Raw genomic sequence first — 17,409 nt, 5'->3', positions numbered from 1 at the left:
CCAGATTTGCTGCAAACCAAACCTACAAATCACACCATTGCCTATCTCTTAAACAGTTGCAGTGGCTTGAATTCCCTCATTTGCTGCTACTACAGCAACTGTTAATTATCCACTCCATCCTCACTCTACCATCATTCTGCCCTAGCCTTTAATCAATTATAACTAAATATTCCCCAACCAGGACATTACGTAGCTCAGACCAAGACTTCCTAAAGATCTTTAAACCCAAAACCAAATCAGGGTGTTTACTTTATAACTATAACCCTGCTACAACTTGGAACCAACTACCCCTAGAAATTAGGTCCCTTAACCAAACAAAACATTTCAAACAAGCCACTCGGGAATATCTAATAAATAAATGGTCCTACCATTGTAGTCATCCTCCCTGAAACTACCTAACCCTAGCTCGTCTCTCATCCCTCCTTTCTCTTCCGCTGTCTTAATATCCATCTACCTCTGTCTTGTTGCTTAAACTCTACATTACCTTACTACTCCATCTGTACCTATACTGTATATAACTACTTAGAAATAATGAACACTGTTTTCCCTACACTGACATTATACCAAAGTTTTTGCCGTAAAAATTCTGACATTGTACTCTACTGCTTTTCTGTATGATTTGTTGTAAATGCTTTTTGCAGTTTGATCTCTAACATTTGTACCAACTGTTTTCTGTAAAATGTTATTTCTCTAATTGTTTTAGCTGCCAATGCAATTTTCTTGCTGACTTTATGTAAAATGTTAACACCGATTGCAGAGCTTTTCTCCTCGGGTCTCCACTGAAAATGAGCTAATGCTCAGTTGGACTAACCCGGTTAACAAATGTAAAATAAAGTGCCTGTTGCCCTTGAGGAATAAATTGTCTATGTTACGGGAAAATGATAAGCTAGTAATACTGCAATAGGGAATGGATGGCAAACTAATAAAAAGTTCATAGTTACTAGGTATCTTCACCAAAAAGGAGTGCAGCATCCATCCCCTTTGCAACACAGTACAGTATCAGCAATGCATCTTTCTACTGTGGGAGTAGAACCGACAGCCTTCTGCATCAAAAGCAAGTACACTACCTGTTGTGCTATAAACAATGCAAGCAGACTCAGCATAAGCAGCACTAAACTTTTGCTCCCCTGCAGCTCTCAGGTCCTTGTAAAATCTACTAACTCAGCTGTATGTCTGAACTTTGCAGCACAAGAAATCTGGAAAAAGCAAAAATGCATTGGTGGGGGGGCCCGAAAACCAGGGACACATTTTAAACATTTCTTGTATAATGTTGGAAAGTTGCTAGAATAACATTCTGTGTTACCACCATACATTTCACAGCCAAGTCTTGAACCCAGGACCCTGTACAAAAAAACAGTCAGAGCAACATACCACTATGCCAAATCAGCAAGACTGAAACTTAAATGGCTACCATTTAGTGAATTCAGTTCTCACCATAGCTGTCAACCTCTTAGCACAAAACACCTGGACAACGCCAGTAATGGGGGAATACAGCCCCCAAACATATTCAGTTCATAGGTAGGTACTAGGCTATCTGCCCAAAGGCATTTATAAGCCTAGCCAGAATGTGCTGGCTTTTGCTCCCCCCTTAGATTAGTTCCCGGTGCCTCCCGTCCAGCAGAGCCACTGAAGGGATCCCCGGGGTAAACTTTGTTTACCATCCACTCAAAGTTTCTCTTGAAGAGTGTTAGCGAGGAGCTCTGCCTAATGTAGATTGGAATCTTGTTCCAAAGTATGGGAAATCTCTAGGACAGCAATCTATCCCTCTAGCACATCCTATTTATTGTTGTGGTGAGGTTTAGATCCCTAGAGCATGTGGCTCAAGGGGATAAGGTTTTCTTTAGGTGGAGCATGTCCATCAATTATGGGTTGGACATGGCCTTGTATGTCAGGCAGATATCACCTCTGAGTAGGCAGTATGCAACCAAGTACAGCTGGAGTTTCTTCAGTTGAGCTACATAGGGCATCTGTTTGAGGCCAGTGATCATCTTGTTGAAGTACCTATAGCTTTCAACCTTAGCACAAAAAACCTGGACAAAGCCAATAATGAGGGAACACAGTCCCAAAAATAGGGACACATTTCAAATATCCATCTTATAAACTTAGAAAATTGCTAGAATAAAAACTTTTGTGTTACCATGTACTTTCTGAAGAATATGAGGTCTGAAATTCAAATGCTTGTCAATTAACATTTAACCAGGAAGGTCTGACTTGGAACAAAAGCCAATTATTATCAGAGCCCAATGGAGAAACACTCCAGGCACATGTCTTTGTAAGGTGGGAGGACACCAGAGCACTCAGAGGAAACCCACACAAACACAGGGAGGACATGCAGACTCGACACAGAAGGAACCCCAGCCAAGACTCAAACCAGAGAACCTGTAGCTGTCAGGCAACAATGCTACCACTGCACTACTGGCTTTGTACGGACACAAAAATACAGAAACCACAGATTTTATGAGGAACAGAACAGAACAAGTATGAGGGAAAAATCTGCAATTTCTTTACAAATGGTAGTGGGTAGGGAATTCAGAGGAATGGTGAGTGTGGAAGAGAGGTGAAGAAGAGAGTACAGGCTGGATGGAGTGGGTGGAGAAGAGTGTCAGGAGTGATTTGTGACAGACGAGTACCAGTAAGAGTGAAAGAAGTCTACAAGAGGGTGTGAGACGAGTTATTTTATATGGGTTGGAGACAGTTGCACTGACAAAAAGGCAGGAGTCAGAGCTAGATGTGGCAGAGTTAAAGTTGTTAAGATTTGCACTAGGTGTGATGAGGGTGGACAGGATTAGGAATAAGTATATTAGAGGGTCAGCCCAAGTTGGAAGGTTTGGAGACAAAGCCAGAGAGGCAAGATTATGTTGGTTTGAACATGTGCTGTGGAGGGATGCAGAGTATATTGGGGAAAAAGATAAGGATGAAGTTGCCAGGTAACAGGAAAAGAGGAAGGCCTAAGATAAGGTTTATGGATGTGGTAAGAGAGGACATGCAGGTGTGGTTAGTGTGACAGAGCAAGATGCAGAGGACATAAAGAAATGCAAACAGATGATCCACTGTGGCGACCCCTAATGGGAGCAGCCAAAAGAAGAAGAGGAGGTGGGTAAGGAATTCAGGCTCTTGCTACCTGGGCCTAAGGTACAGGGATCAAGCCTGTTCTCTTCCCCCACCATATAGCACTTGGGGCATTACACACACCCACACCCACACCCACACACACACACACACACACACACACACACACACACACACACACACACACACACACACACTGTATTCCTTACCTCAGTCCGTAAAACAAGTTGCAACATCCACAGCCCGTAAACGCATCCATGCAGCATGTCCTTCCATCTAGCCCGTGATGACGACAGCAGAGCAAGCCGAGTGCTACCAGCCTGTGGACGTTGCAGTTTAATCCCCTTTCAAGTCTATGCAGTTGTAACTGCATAGACGTCTGGGAAAGTGCTTCTGCGTGCTCGCTTCCTAATCCAAACTGCTGGTGAGACAAGTCTGGATTCTATGCGCAAGCTCCAGACTGGTTCACCAGCAGTCCATAAATGCTGTAAATGCTGCAAGTGCACATGCACGATGTTCCGTGACTTGCGTTTTTAATATTTGTATTTTCTTTTCTTCTTTGTTTACAGCTGGGGGGGGGGGCACAATCAGCCCTGTATATATGTGTATGTGTGTGTGTGTGTGTGTGTGTGTGTGTGTAAAAAACCTTAGAAATGCACTACATAAAAAACACAGCATCATCCTAGGGATATTTTTACTTTAATGGGAATTGATCATTGTAACACTAGACTGTAGTAATCACTAATTACATGACCACTCTAATTTTTTACATAATACATTTTTAAATGTAGCCCCCAATAAAGAAAGCATCTTCCCCTTCTGTGCATAGGTAGCAAATCTAACTTTGCTGCCACAGTTTTTCACTGCAAAACGTAGTCTAGGAACAAAAATTATGTGTGGTCTTTCAAGCTCCAATCATTCATGCATACTTGGCCATATAGCAAGCAAGTTTTCACAGCTGTTCAACTGGGTCTCCAGCTTCAGCCAGCTCCAGTACTCCAACAAGCATTGTGTTTTCCTCCAAACTCAGTCTTCCATTTCTGCAACTCCCAACTGTAACAAATTGAATGGCATATGGGTTTTTTGTTTCTCTGGCATCCCACTACTGCTCAGCAACTGCACACAATTGTGTAATTTTTTTAAACATTCTTCAGAAGTCCAGATATAGTTATCTAGCTAGTCCGTTTTAGTCAGTGTGCAGAGTACCTGCGCTAAAGAAAGCTGCTTCATGGATTGTTTTCTCTTTTTTGCCCTTACGTCACTTCCTGTGCAGCAACCATATGGCAGTTCAAGACTGCCTTACTCATTCCAGGAACTGTCAATTGAGCAGTTTTTGATTTCTGTCTCCTAAGTGTCATTGGTTTTCCTCCTCTACTGAGTGTACCATTTGCCCTTACTTTTAACACAAAATGGACTAAGCAATTACTCCAGCGGAAATTGCACATATGCAGTGCTGGCAGAATAGTGAGTGAAAGCACTTAAGATACCACTAGTAGTCCACCATAACTAGAAGACTAGAATCGACACTCATTTGTCAACAAATGAATTGCCTCATTTTCACAGCTTTCAAGTTCAGCATAACATCAAACATCACATTCAGCCTCATTTCTTGGGCAGGCTTGGTCAGGCTGAGTAATTACATCTGACAGTGAGACCTATGCCTGAATATCCAGCTGGACATTCCACAGTGGCACAGTGAGCTTACTGTATGCTCTGATTAACTGCAGAGCTGGAAAATGACAACTAGGGATATAAACTTTAGGCAGGTCACGCTAATGTCATAGGTTATAGTAAATGCAGCTTACTATCTAGAATACACAGTACCTTGAGTTGTGAGTAATTCACGAAAAAGTCAGTCACGTAGTAGATAGAAGGTACCGACAGAAAAAACTGTCAGTATTTAACGGTATATCCAAAGGTTTCACACACAGCTATTCAGCTCGAAAATAGACTTTCGTAAATGCTGTTTTGCATTATAAGCGGTGTCAGTTACCAACTCACAATTCAAACTGGTATTCCTGCCAAACAATGCTTGTACTATACAAATTCAATCATCAAGCGTAAGGCGAGTAAAATGCTTTATTAAACACACAAGGCAAGCGCTTTCAACTATGTCTTCATCAGGCCAAACAGTTTTACTTACAATTAGCTTCCTTATATAGGTACTGCTATGGTGATGTCATTTCCTGATATAAATTTTTAAAAATACATACTTAATTTATAAATACAATCAAAAAACAATTAAACTAAACAGATAAAAGTGCTTCATTATGCTCTATATAATACAAATGTAGTTTGCGTATGCTTTAGTTATGCCAGTTTTTCGCATCATAACGCAAATAGAGCTCCCACATTTTGTATCAAAACTTTTGTTCAAATTATACATATGTAATGGCTATAATATATTGCATTAAAATCTATTACAATTCATAGAGTTTCTGCTATGTTGTATGTGTATTACATTACGATGACTTTATTTTATAGTATATGCGTAACTTAACAAGCATAACTATGCAATTCAGCATATGCGTATGTGCGCAATTAATAATATCATTTACAATTTTCATGGATGTTTGATACTACAATATTTAATGCCAAGTCTCTTATATTAAGATATGTCTACTATCTCGATGTATGAGTAATTGTTAAAATATATTTCACAGATGATGAACTATATACTACGTTAAAATGGGTAAAAATATGTATTCATATTATAAAAATAAGGTTTATGTATAAATGTAAATCAAATACTAAACACTGCATAAGTTACATTTATATATGTGAATAATGTAGTTAACGAGACAATTTAATAGAACTAATTATTAAAACACAATTCATCAACATGTGCGTGTATATACAAAGTTAATAATATGGTATACGTAAATACGTAGATATTTAGTACCACAATGCTTAATCCCAAGGCTCTTATTTGGATTATGTGTGGTATTTCAACTATATAAATAAATGTAAAAAGTTCTATTTATAAATAACAAGCAATGTGCTGCGTTAAATAAATCATTAAAGATTTCATATTATATAGTGTATATATATAAAAAATATATGTATGTTAATAAGAATTAAACAATGCATAATTTTAGATTTTATACATTAATGCAGTTAGAAAATCAACATTATATATGGCCATAGTATAATCATACATGATAGACAAGCATAAAGGAGGGGGAATGTGCCTAAATATTATGTAAATAATATTGTATAATAAAATATAGTATAATAAAATAAAATAAATAACTTCAATATATAAAACACATTAAAACATTACATTAATGTATACTTTTTAAAATTATATAAATATAGATACAATATATAAATACATAAATAAATAAAACCTAAAGAAATGTATACATATGTATATATACATATATGTGCATACATATATACACATATACATATATACACGCATATACACACATACACACAGACATAATTAAAATATATATGCATGTGTGCATATATAAATGTATATTATGTATGAAATATATTTTATGATTAATAGAAAAAACTGGTTAGTGTAATTATAGTTATAGTAGTGTACTTTGTAGACTAAGGCAAACATATAATATTAATATAAGACATTACTATGTACAGGGGTATGAGCATTTAACTATCTCTAACTATATATTTAACCTATTATAAATATTTAAAATCTTAATGCCAATCTATTGTTTTATTAAATATCCATTTCAAGGACTGACACACAGTTCTATCATAGTATACTTTCAGTTTGGCATATAAAATTCATGAACTGTATTGAATAAATGAAAATACTGATGAGTTGTCTCTACAACTTATTATAACTAATTAAATCCAAAATCTATAAACTATGACATAGTCATACTAAGGGATAAATCTAGATAGTAGATTATCTCTTTAGCTTTTTAGCTTTTAAAGCAGGTTTGATAGAGACCCTATCATTCAAACCCGGAATACGGTCCGCCCTCAATCTGATAATCCACTTCGCTTCTTTTTGCTCTGTTTTATTGAACACATCTCCTCCTCTAATATTTATCAGGTTAGTTTCAATAACTTGAAATATGAAGGTGTGTTCAACAGAATTGCTACATACATGTTTTGATAGGGCATTTTTTTGCGAGGATATCCTAATATGATAGAGATGTTCTCTGATCCTATCTCTCAACCTCCGATCTGTTTTGCCGACATAATATGCGGCACAAGTACATGTGGCGAGGTATATCACGTGCTCAGTGTCACATGTTGCTTTAGCAGAAATCTTCTGTGAGGTTACCGGATGTGTAAAGGTGTTAGTACTTTTAATAAAATCACAATATTTACATTTATTACATCTATTGGTACCAACATGATCAGTACATTCATCTCTGCTATTTACTCTGCCAGGTCCACACAACATCCTATATATGTTGAGCTTATTCTTGTAGGTAAAATGAGGTGAATTTTCTATTAAGGCAGAGATATTGGGATCAGTTAGTAATATATCCCAATGTTTATTATATATGCTTCTAATTTCTTTTATATCTTGTGTGCAATATAGTGGAATTCTAACCCTATTATCTGTGTTATTTGAAGAGGTTGTATTTTCTACTGCAATATTACTTTTTGCAAAGTAGGGTGAGGCTTTCTCTTTCCTTAGATTCTCAATGTCAGATATATTTGCATTGATTTCTTCTAGACCATATGAGCGATTTAGAAATTTTTATATAAATCCATCCATTTCTGTCTGAAACCCTTGTTGGTCAGAGCTCAGTCTAGATATCCTCATGGCTTGACCCTTAATAATATTATTAAACATATGGTTGGGGTGCATACTACTACGATGTAAATATGTGTTTCTATAACAATCTTTTCTATAAATGCCTGTATTTAATAGGCCATTAGGTAAACTCTGCACAAATACATCTAGGTATGCAATGCAATCATGAGACTTAATCATAGTAAATTTCAAATACTCAGTGGTTGTATTCATATCTTGGTAGAATTCCATAAGTTTTGAATCTTCAGCTTTCCAAATGAGGAAGAGATAGTCTACAAAACGTGTGTAGAATGGGACATTCTCTTTGAATTTACACATTTTAAATAAATTTTCTGTCTCCCAATCAGCCATAACAAGGTTGGCGTAGCTATTGGCACATGACGTGCCCATAGCTACGCCATCCCGTTGTACATATAGCTGATTATTAAAGGTGAACACATTATTAGATAGAACTATTTCTATTAGTTGGCAAATCACTTCTATTTTACTGTCTGTGTATGTGCCATCCCTCTTTAGGCATCTTGTAATACTTAGTATACCTTCATTATTTGGAATAATCGTAAAGAGAGATTGAACATCTAGGGTAACTAAGGTATCTCTATCTTGCTTATAAGTTGTAAAAGTATTCTCATATAATTGGGTCAAAAAATGTTTAGTATCTTTCAAAATATAATTAAACTTATTCACAATAGGTCTTAAAAGGTATTCCAAATACAAAGAAATAGGTTCCATGATCCACCCCCGTCCAGCTACTATAGGTCTCATAGGGGGATCTATTTTATGTTTGTGGATTTTCGGTATTCCTTGTATACAAGGAATAGTCGGATGTTCAACACGGAAGTATCTATATAATTCTTCATTAATCTTTCCTTCACACAGCATACCTTGTAATATACTTTCAACATTCATACATATGTTATCCACTGTACGCCTAGTTATTTTTTGATAAAATTTATCGTCACTTAACATATTGTTCATACTAGCTACATATTTTTTCATATCCATAATAACTGTAGGTCCACCCTTATCCGCTGGTCTGATCATAATATTTTTATCATCTCTCAATGTTTTTAATGCTCTTCTTTCTCTAGGTCTAAGGTTACCATGCCATTTCCTTTCCTTATTAATTTTTTCATTATTATGTAAATCCTGTTCAACAAGTTTAGTGAATGCATCAATAAGGGGATGTAATATAGGAACATATGTAGAAGGTTTTCTAAATTTATGTTCATCACTTACTGAATTTCCCATGTCAAGTTTTAACTGTAAATTTCGTGTGAAAAATTTTAAATCCATCACATTATCTGAGATATCACTTCTATTCGAAGGAATGAATGTAAGTCCCTTCTCTAAGGCATAAATTTCATCCTTAGCTAGATCCCTACTGGAGATGTTCCATATCAGGGATTCTTGCCTCCCTGCCACATTTTCTTTAAAGTGGGGCCTACCTGATTGGACTCTGCTGTACGTTTCTTCTGACGTCCTCTGCTCATTGAACGGTTCCTTGCTCCTCCTCCTCTCCAATGATCCACTATGGGGAAAGGGGCTGTTCGAAAATTATCAGAGGTCTCTATATGTGCTGGATTGTCTATATTTGTTATATTGGGCTGATTTGTGTTATTCACATCTATATGCTCACATATATCAACTCTTGTATTGGCATCTTCATATACAGAAATGTCATGTATTGTTGCTACTGGGGAAGCAAGATTTTCATTGTTAGCTTCACTATGTACTAATGCTCTAGTTACTGCTACATTTCTTTTCTCTGTTATCTGTTTGTTATTTTTAGCTGCATCATACCCATTTGCATTAGTATTAGGCTTAGCAGCATCTGTATTGTTTGCCTTATTATTATTATTATTATAGTTATCGCTAGTATTTTTGCCTAGGTTATCTACCCTAGGCCAAGTAAACACATTCCCTCTCCTAAAATCTTCAGTATCTCTCTTAATTTTTTCTTGTTTTTGTAACAATAGCTTGTTCTCATATACGAATACATTGTCTAATAACTTTTCAATAAGTACATTCAAAATCTGATTAGGATACACATCACACATATGCAACTGTTGTTTGTTTATTCGTTCCCTAAGGGAATTTTCAATTGGCAAAAAATAATTATTAAGTAACTCCATATATCTATAGCTTGTGTCCAGGTTGACCTGTTGCCACATATGTAGCAAATCAGGATAAACAGTACCTGTAGTGGGCATCTTCAACACTCGAAGGACCCTAGGAACAATTTTGCGTTTTATGCACACTTCAAAATGCTGTCTCTACAGTTGTAATCTCTTCAGTTTGAAAAAATCCATTTCCATCTCATGAAGGAGAGTTGTTAGTCCCTGATATTCATTCTCCGAACAACCATCTGTCAACGAATCAACAGCAACTTCATAAGTTAGAAGTTGATTGGTCTGCTGGACCTCAGGTTTATATGGAAGTTCCACCATTCCATCATTAGCACTGATATCTGCCATATCGTTGGTGTTTGTAGAGAATATGAGTAAATATAAATTCAAAAAAGTGCTTCTGAATCTCGATGTACGAGTAATTAACAATTACTAGTACATCGAGATATTAGACATATCTTAATGTAAGAGACTTGGCATTAAATATTGTAGTATCAAACATCCATGAAAATTGTAAATGATATTATTAATTGCGCGCATACGCATATGCTGAATTGCATAGTTATGCTTGTTAAGTTACGCATATACTATAAAATAAAGTCATCATAATGTAATACACATACAACATAGCAGAAACTCTATGAATTGTAAAAGATTTTAATGTAATATATTATAGCCATTACATATGTATAATCTGAACAAGAGTTTTGACACAAAATGTGGCAGCCCTAATTGCGTTATGATGCGAAAACCTGACATAACTAAAGCATACGCAAACTGCATTTGTATTATATAGAGCATAATGAAGCGCTTTGATCTGTTTAGTTTAATTGTATTTTTGATTATATTTATAAATTAAGTATGTATTTTTAAAAATTTATATCAGGAAATGACATCACCATAGCAGTACCTATATAAGGAAGCTATCTATATGGTAAAACTGTTTGGCCTGATGAAGACATAGTTGAAAGCGCTTGCCTTGTGTGTTTAATAAAGCATTTTACTGATGATTGAATTTATAGTACAAGCATTGTTTCAGTTTGAATTGTAAGTTGGTAACTGACACGCTTTATAAATAAAAACAGCATTTTACTATGTGTGGATTCGAGCTGAATAGCTGTGTGTGAAAAAATCTTTTGGATATACCGTTTAAGTACTGACAGTTTTTTCTGTCGTGACTGACTTTTTCGTGAATTACTCACAACTCAAGGTACTGTGTATTCTAGATAGTAAGCTGCATTTACTATAACCTATGACATTAGCGTGACCTGCCTAAAGTCCATTCCAAGCTTTTTTTGTTATTTATACTTACTTTTATACGTGGAAGGACTCGTGGTGTCTTGTTCAGAAGCACTTTTTTGAATTTAGGGATATAAACTGACTCCTGTTTTATTAGGGATATAGCTTGAAATTCAGTTCCGAGTACAGGGGGACTTATCTAGCACCTCCCTTAGTAATCAGAGTTTTTTCAAGTAGTGCAGTACTCCCAGAGAGAAGATAGAGGATGAAAATGTCTGTTAGATTACTCTGTCCAGAGTCCATGACTCTTTCTTAGGTGGATGAATAAACCTGGACTGTGGTTCATGAGCTTTTTTCAGTGCAGCCAAAACAATAATAGAGTCTACTACCTGGTTCGGTGAATAGCTTGGCCAGTTTTTGAGTTGCCAGGATTTCATTGTGTCATTTTGTATAAGTGCCACATCTGGGTTCTTGTACAAGTTTTCTGTTACTGGCTTGACAATAGTGGTAGCTGGAAGAATCACCAAACACTACAAGAGGGAATACAAGATCTCAGCCAGCATTCAGTCAAACATAAGAATCTCTTAAATTTAGTCCTGGTAAGCTCCAATACTTCCATGAACTTGAAGTCATTAAGCAATAACGGGGGTGGAAATCAGCCTGCTGATCATCATCTACATCTGGTATGTGAGATTTCATATGGGAGTCAATGTTCTTCCTATTGAATGTAGCCATGTATCTTTGCCTTGGTTGGAAGAGCCCAAGGAGGAGGAAGAATGGGGACTGGCTCTAAATGGTGCATCCTGTCAAGACTCTCTTAACCATTTCTCTGTCTTGGTCTGGGGACACAGCAGAAAATGGTATGGAGGTCGAAGTGAGTCATGGTCATGACAGGAGAGACTCACTCATGGAAGCCTGCATTGTTGGCACCAGGAGTAGTCACAACCCTTAACCTGAAGTAAGAACAGTCAAGCCCAACTGATCAATGCTGGCCAGCAATAACCTTTAAGTCAGCCTGGAAGGGTTGGCACAGGTATCAAGACTGAACAGATGATGATGAACCCAGAGGGCAAGATAACCAACAACAATGGTAATTCAACAGTCAGTAATAGCAAAAACTAAACAGGGAAAGAGAACACACTGATAGGCTGACATTAAGAAGTACCGGGGTGTGGGTGTCTTTCTGAATAAAAGTACAAAACAGGAAAATCCCGCAAAGGGTAAACCATGAAATGAAATAACCTGTGTGGAAGTCAAACCCAAACCAGCACAAAAGAAAATACAGCAAAAAAAAATCTATAGAAAACAAAATCATAGGTTATGTGTGTTTTTCAAATGACCAACGTTAACATGTAGCTAAAGTTGACTGGAAAAGTTCTGTGAGCAGGGCTAAGTCCTGATGACCTTAGGGTCACAGGTCATAGATGAAAACGCCCAGTGACAGACCACACTTATATTACAGCCTTATGTTCCGATTCCTCCAGAAACAGTACATTAAAGCCATGTTTATACACACAGTGCCTTGCTTACTATGTACTGATTTAAATGGACAAAAGGATCTTCCATTCTGTATATTTTACCTCAGTGTACTTAATGTACACTAAAATGTTAACTACACTGTATGCATACAATAACATAACTTGGTATCAAAGCATTATTTAATGTCAATAGTACTTAAATTATTGCACTGCAATTACTGAACACCAAGACACAAACTAGATTTTAAATTGTGGCATTACTTACACTGAATATACCAGGCTCTCCAGATGGCGTTATTCAGTCGAATTTTGTCTCGCCAGAGAAATCGTATGCCTTTGAAGGATTTCCATTTTGGAGATACTATCTTCCCACTAAAAGAAGAACAAAGGAATTTATCTGCTGTACATTTAAAAGAACTCAGGATAAAATATATCCTACAGTCTTTTGCATGGCACAAAGCAGGTGCTACATACCTGGTTTACCCGGGTCTATATTAGATCAACGAATGATTAAATGTTCGAATCTGTAAAGGTCAACCTTTATAGATCGAACATTTAATTGCTCGAAACTGTTTAAAAATAAAAAATAAATAAATAAAACAAAGTGACAAAACCAAAAACCAAAGGGTGTAAGCAGGGGGGCAAGCCTCCCTGCACCCCCCACACCCCCTCTACTTAAATATACCAACTCCAAGATTGCGCTACAGTGCAGGGAAGGGGAAATTTCCTGTTTCCGCACTGTAGTGCACTGATATGCGATCTCGGAGTTGTCATATTTAAGTAGCAGGGGGTGTGGGGGTGCAGCCCCCACATGGGGGGTGCAGGGGGATTTGCCACCCTGCTGAAACCCTTTTACTTTTTTTGGTTTAATTTTTCTTTTTTATATCTTCAAACATTTAAATGTTCGATCTATAGACCCGGTTTACTAAGTACCATTCTTATTTTTTTTTTTTTTACGATTTGCCAAGGTTATGCCACAGCTGTTTTGGTAATCAACAGATCATTGCCCCAAAAGGAGCACTAACACTCTTTTCAGCCAGAACCCATAACCTGAAAAACTTTGAGTTAATACAAACAAAAAAGTCACAAATACTACCTTGCTGAATTATGATCCCACTGAGAGTCATTTTAAACTCTTAATGTAATTGCTTTTGGTGCAAGCGATTCAGATCTTTTGTTTACTTAGTTCTTGGAATCTACAATTTTCAATGGAATGATTTCTCCCAGTTTAAGTATCACTCTGAAGAACTGCCTCAAGCAGTCTGTCTCATGAGTTAACCAACTGAAGTAATTTTACTTTCTGAAGCATTTTCACATATTTATATTGCCTCAAATGCCTGCATGGCTTACGCCAAGATTTGAAAAGAAAAGCCAGTTAATAACAAGGTGACTTCAGCCGAAACAAATGGCATTGGTGAAATGAGCAGTTTTTTTTTTTTTTTTAATTAACCAGGACATAGAAGCAAATGCATATTGAGTTTTACAGATGCATGAATGCACTGCGAGGGCTGCTTAAAATGTAAGTGGATTCGCAGAAGAGTGTCAATAACCCAAAAACTGACTCAACCATTTGCATAGCTTGCTCCAGCTATCAACAGTAGTCTTATAATTTATCATAAAAACTCAGCTGAATCCATGACAGCTATTTATTAAACCATATACAGAAAAAAATTGCTTTCATATAAAAATGTGTTACATATTTAAGAGGCATACAGAGAAAGTCTGTTTAAATAACATTAAAGTCACATGAATAATGATGCAACAGTCTACATTATAACATTAGTTTTAAAGGGCAAGTCCCATTCAAGCCAGGATAGTAATTAGCTTTCAATCTACTAATCTAAGAACATTCTTTACATTCAATTGTATGCACTACATCACCTCTCCTTATATGTTGCTGAATCACATGTAATGCAAATAATATGATAACATGTTCATCACCCATCAATGAAACATGTTTAGATAAAGCATTTAAATTATAGTTTCTGATATCATAAATATGATGCAAGATTCGATCTCTAAGCCTTCTGTTGGTCCTGCCAACATAAAAAGCAATGCATTTCAGACATTTAGCAACAAACTAAATTCACCATTTCACAATCAGCATTCTTAATGCCTTTACATTTACACATTGTTTTAGTGACAGGATATTCAAAAAATAAATCCATCTGAAGTATATATTGGCAAGAATTACAATTCATATGGATATGTATCAATTATTCTATTGTTAGGTAAATTATACAATTTTATAACATAAAATTGTTTCAAATTCTTCTTATTCTTAAAGACAAATCTTGGTGTTTTTCCTATAAAAAAGGCAGTTTAAAATATTAACAGTTAGCCTATAGTTACTACCACAGGCAGTGTGGTGCTAGTTACTTTTAAAAGTAAAAAGTTACTATTACTAGTTACTTTTAGGTGAAAATAATAGTAATATTACTTTTCTAGAAAAGTAATAGTAATATATTACTAGTTACTAACTAAAGTAGCTAGTTACGTTTGAGTTACTTTTACATAAGTATAGTTTATCAATTCCCATCATCAGATTTACTCAAACAGTACTTGTGTGTGAGGAATACATGCTTACTGCACATGAATATGAGTGTATTAAAGTTGTATACACAGTGTTACAATAATGATGAATAGCATTTTACAGTTTACAAAGTCCCAAAGACTAGTCTTTACAGTCAGAGTCACAATTTAATACTTAAATCTAAGTACATACAGCCAGCAACACAAGACGCAAAAATGCTTACAGAAAACATCATACAAGTCTAACAAAGTCAACCAAAATATCACTTTATTTAGCTATTCACAATGACTACACAATGAACAAGTGGAGAAACAGTTCAGTGATATGAAAGAGAATCTGATGGAAACCTTAGCAAGCATGTCAACTGCTTCACTACGGCTGACATTTGGACCCATCAGAATTGTAGTTTCTTTGGTGTCACTGCCCACTGGATCGACTATGATACACTTCAAAGAAAGTCAGCTGCTTTGTCATGCTGCAGAACACAGGGGAGGCATACATATTATCTCATTGCATCAACTCTTGACAGCATTCACATCAAGTACAAGATAGATCAAAAGGTGTGTGCGACAATTACTGACAATCTCAGAATGTGAGAGATCTGAGACTACAGGCATTCTGTCCCAAAATGAGGATGATGATGGTGAAGTGATTTACAACAGCGTGGCAAAGCGAGAACACCTATTCACTGCTTTCCCATCTGAGATGTGCAGCACACGCATTGAATCAAATATCTGTGCACAATGCTGAATATGCTTGTAGTGATGCACAGTATAAAAAGTGCATGTGAAACACCATGGCCAAATGCTATGCTGCTTGGAACAAGGCTAGTCATAGCACCCAAGCTGCTGAGGTGGTTTGTAATAAGTGTGATCTGGCATTGATTATTCCCAGTGTGACATGATGGAATTCCACTTTCTACCTGATGGAGAGAATTCACATCATTGCAACTTGGAGTGAAGGCTTGCTGAAGGAGATTTGTAAACAGATTGGAATTGCCATCTTCAGACCTGCAGAAATTAGCTTTGTTGCTGTTTGTGCAAGAAATCCAGCCCCTGGCAATGGCTCTGGGCATCCTGCAGTCAGAGCTGAAAAGGTTCATGGGAATCCTGATCACCACCATTATGTGCCTGAAAAACAAATTGTCCAAAATCAGGCAGTCTGTGAAGCTTGTTGTGCCAATAGTTGATGCTCTTCTTAAAGGCACTGAGGCTTGGTTCAATCACCTTCTGGAGTGTGAAGAGCCCATTCTGACTAGCATAGTGAATCCACAGTTCCGTTTGCGATGGATGGACAGTGAAGAGCAGAAACTCTTAGGCAAGGCTCTGCTTCTTGATGCCAAGCAGAAACTGAATGAACCTGCACGTGGGTCATCTGAAGCTCATACGTTGCTTGGCTTGTTAGCAATTTTTGCCTTCTGCTGCTGTTGTTGTTGCAGGGTCTGGCACCTGTTGTACTGCAACTATGTACTTGAGATGTCGATCTTCCTTCTGTATCATCATATTATGACACATGGAAAATACTACAAACATCTTACTGACCTTCTCAGTGGAGGACTATCAAGAACCACCTGATATTTGTGTGCTTTTTCAGCCTCACAACAACTTTAGTTGTATTATGTATCTGGGTTTGAGCAGTATTGCATTGCATTTCTGGCAAGATCACAGTAGTACATCATGGTTAAGAATCAACATTCAGGGGGGTAATCCAGCAACACCTCCAAAATACAACATGACAATTTCAAGGGGAGAGTGGCTATAAGCATAGTTTGCATCTGTCAGCGTTTATTTTACATACTCTTCCACAAGTTACCAACTACTACCCATTTCAGAAAATTTCAACCATAAATGTCCAATTAAACATTTGTCATTTCATTACAGTCGACCAATATCAGTCAACAATAAGCACAATCTATGCATAAGTAAAAATCATCTGAATATTTCATATTAAAGAGAACTCTAACTAATGAAGAGGTTGCTTCCTGCAAAGAACAAATACAAATTCAGTGCTTGCTGCCCTTGAAGAATTAAATTGCTGATGTTCCATTAAAAGAACTTCCAGCAGTTGTTTTTGCATGTTCCAAGTTCAATGACTACATTTATGGTAGATCTGATCAAACGGACACTGATCATCGACCTTTAGTCACTATTTTGAAAAAGCTTTTACATACAGCCCCAGCCAAGATTGCAACACAATTTACTAAGGCTCAAA

General features: G+C 36.6%; 1 long non-coding RNA gene across 1 annotated transcript in view; it reads right to left on the bottom strand.

The window, feature by feature from the left end:
* LOC122787413 overlaps positions 1-13,033 on the bottom strand; it is a 419,813-nt gene extending 406,780 nt beyond the window's left edge. Inside the window, exon 1 of the long non-coding RNA XR_006362567.1 lies at positions 12,931-13,033. This is a non-coding gene — a long non-coding RNA (uncharacterized LOC122787413). The remainder of the gene's footprint in view (positions 1-12,930) is intronic.
* Positions 13,034-17,409: the final 4,376 nt, after the last annotated feature.

This window comes from Protopterus annectens, chromosome 13.part0 (assembly GCF_019279795.1).
Source record: "Protopterus annectens isolate FY-2018-M chromosome 13.part0, PAN1.0, whole genome shotgun sequence".
In the NCBI taxonomy this organism is placed as follows: domain Eukaryota; kingdom Metazoa; phylum Chordata; order Ceratodontiformes; family Protopteridae; genus Protopterus; species Protopterus annectens.
The sequence above is the reverse complement of the archived record's forward strand: the minus strand, read 5'-3'. Positions and strand labels throughout refer to the sequence as shown.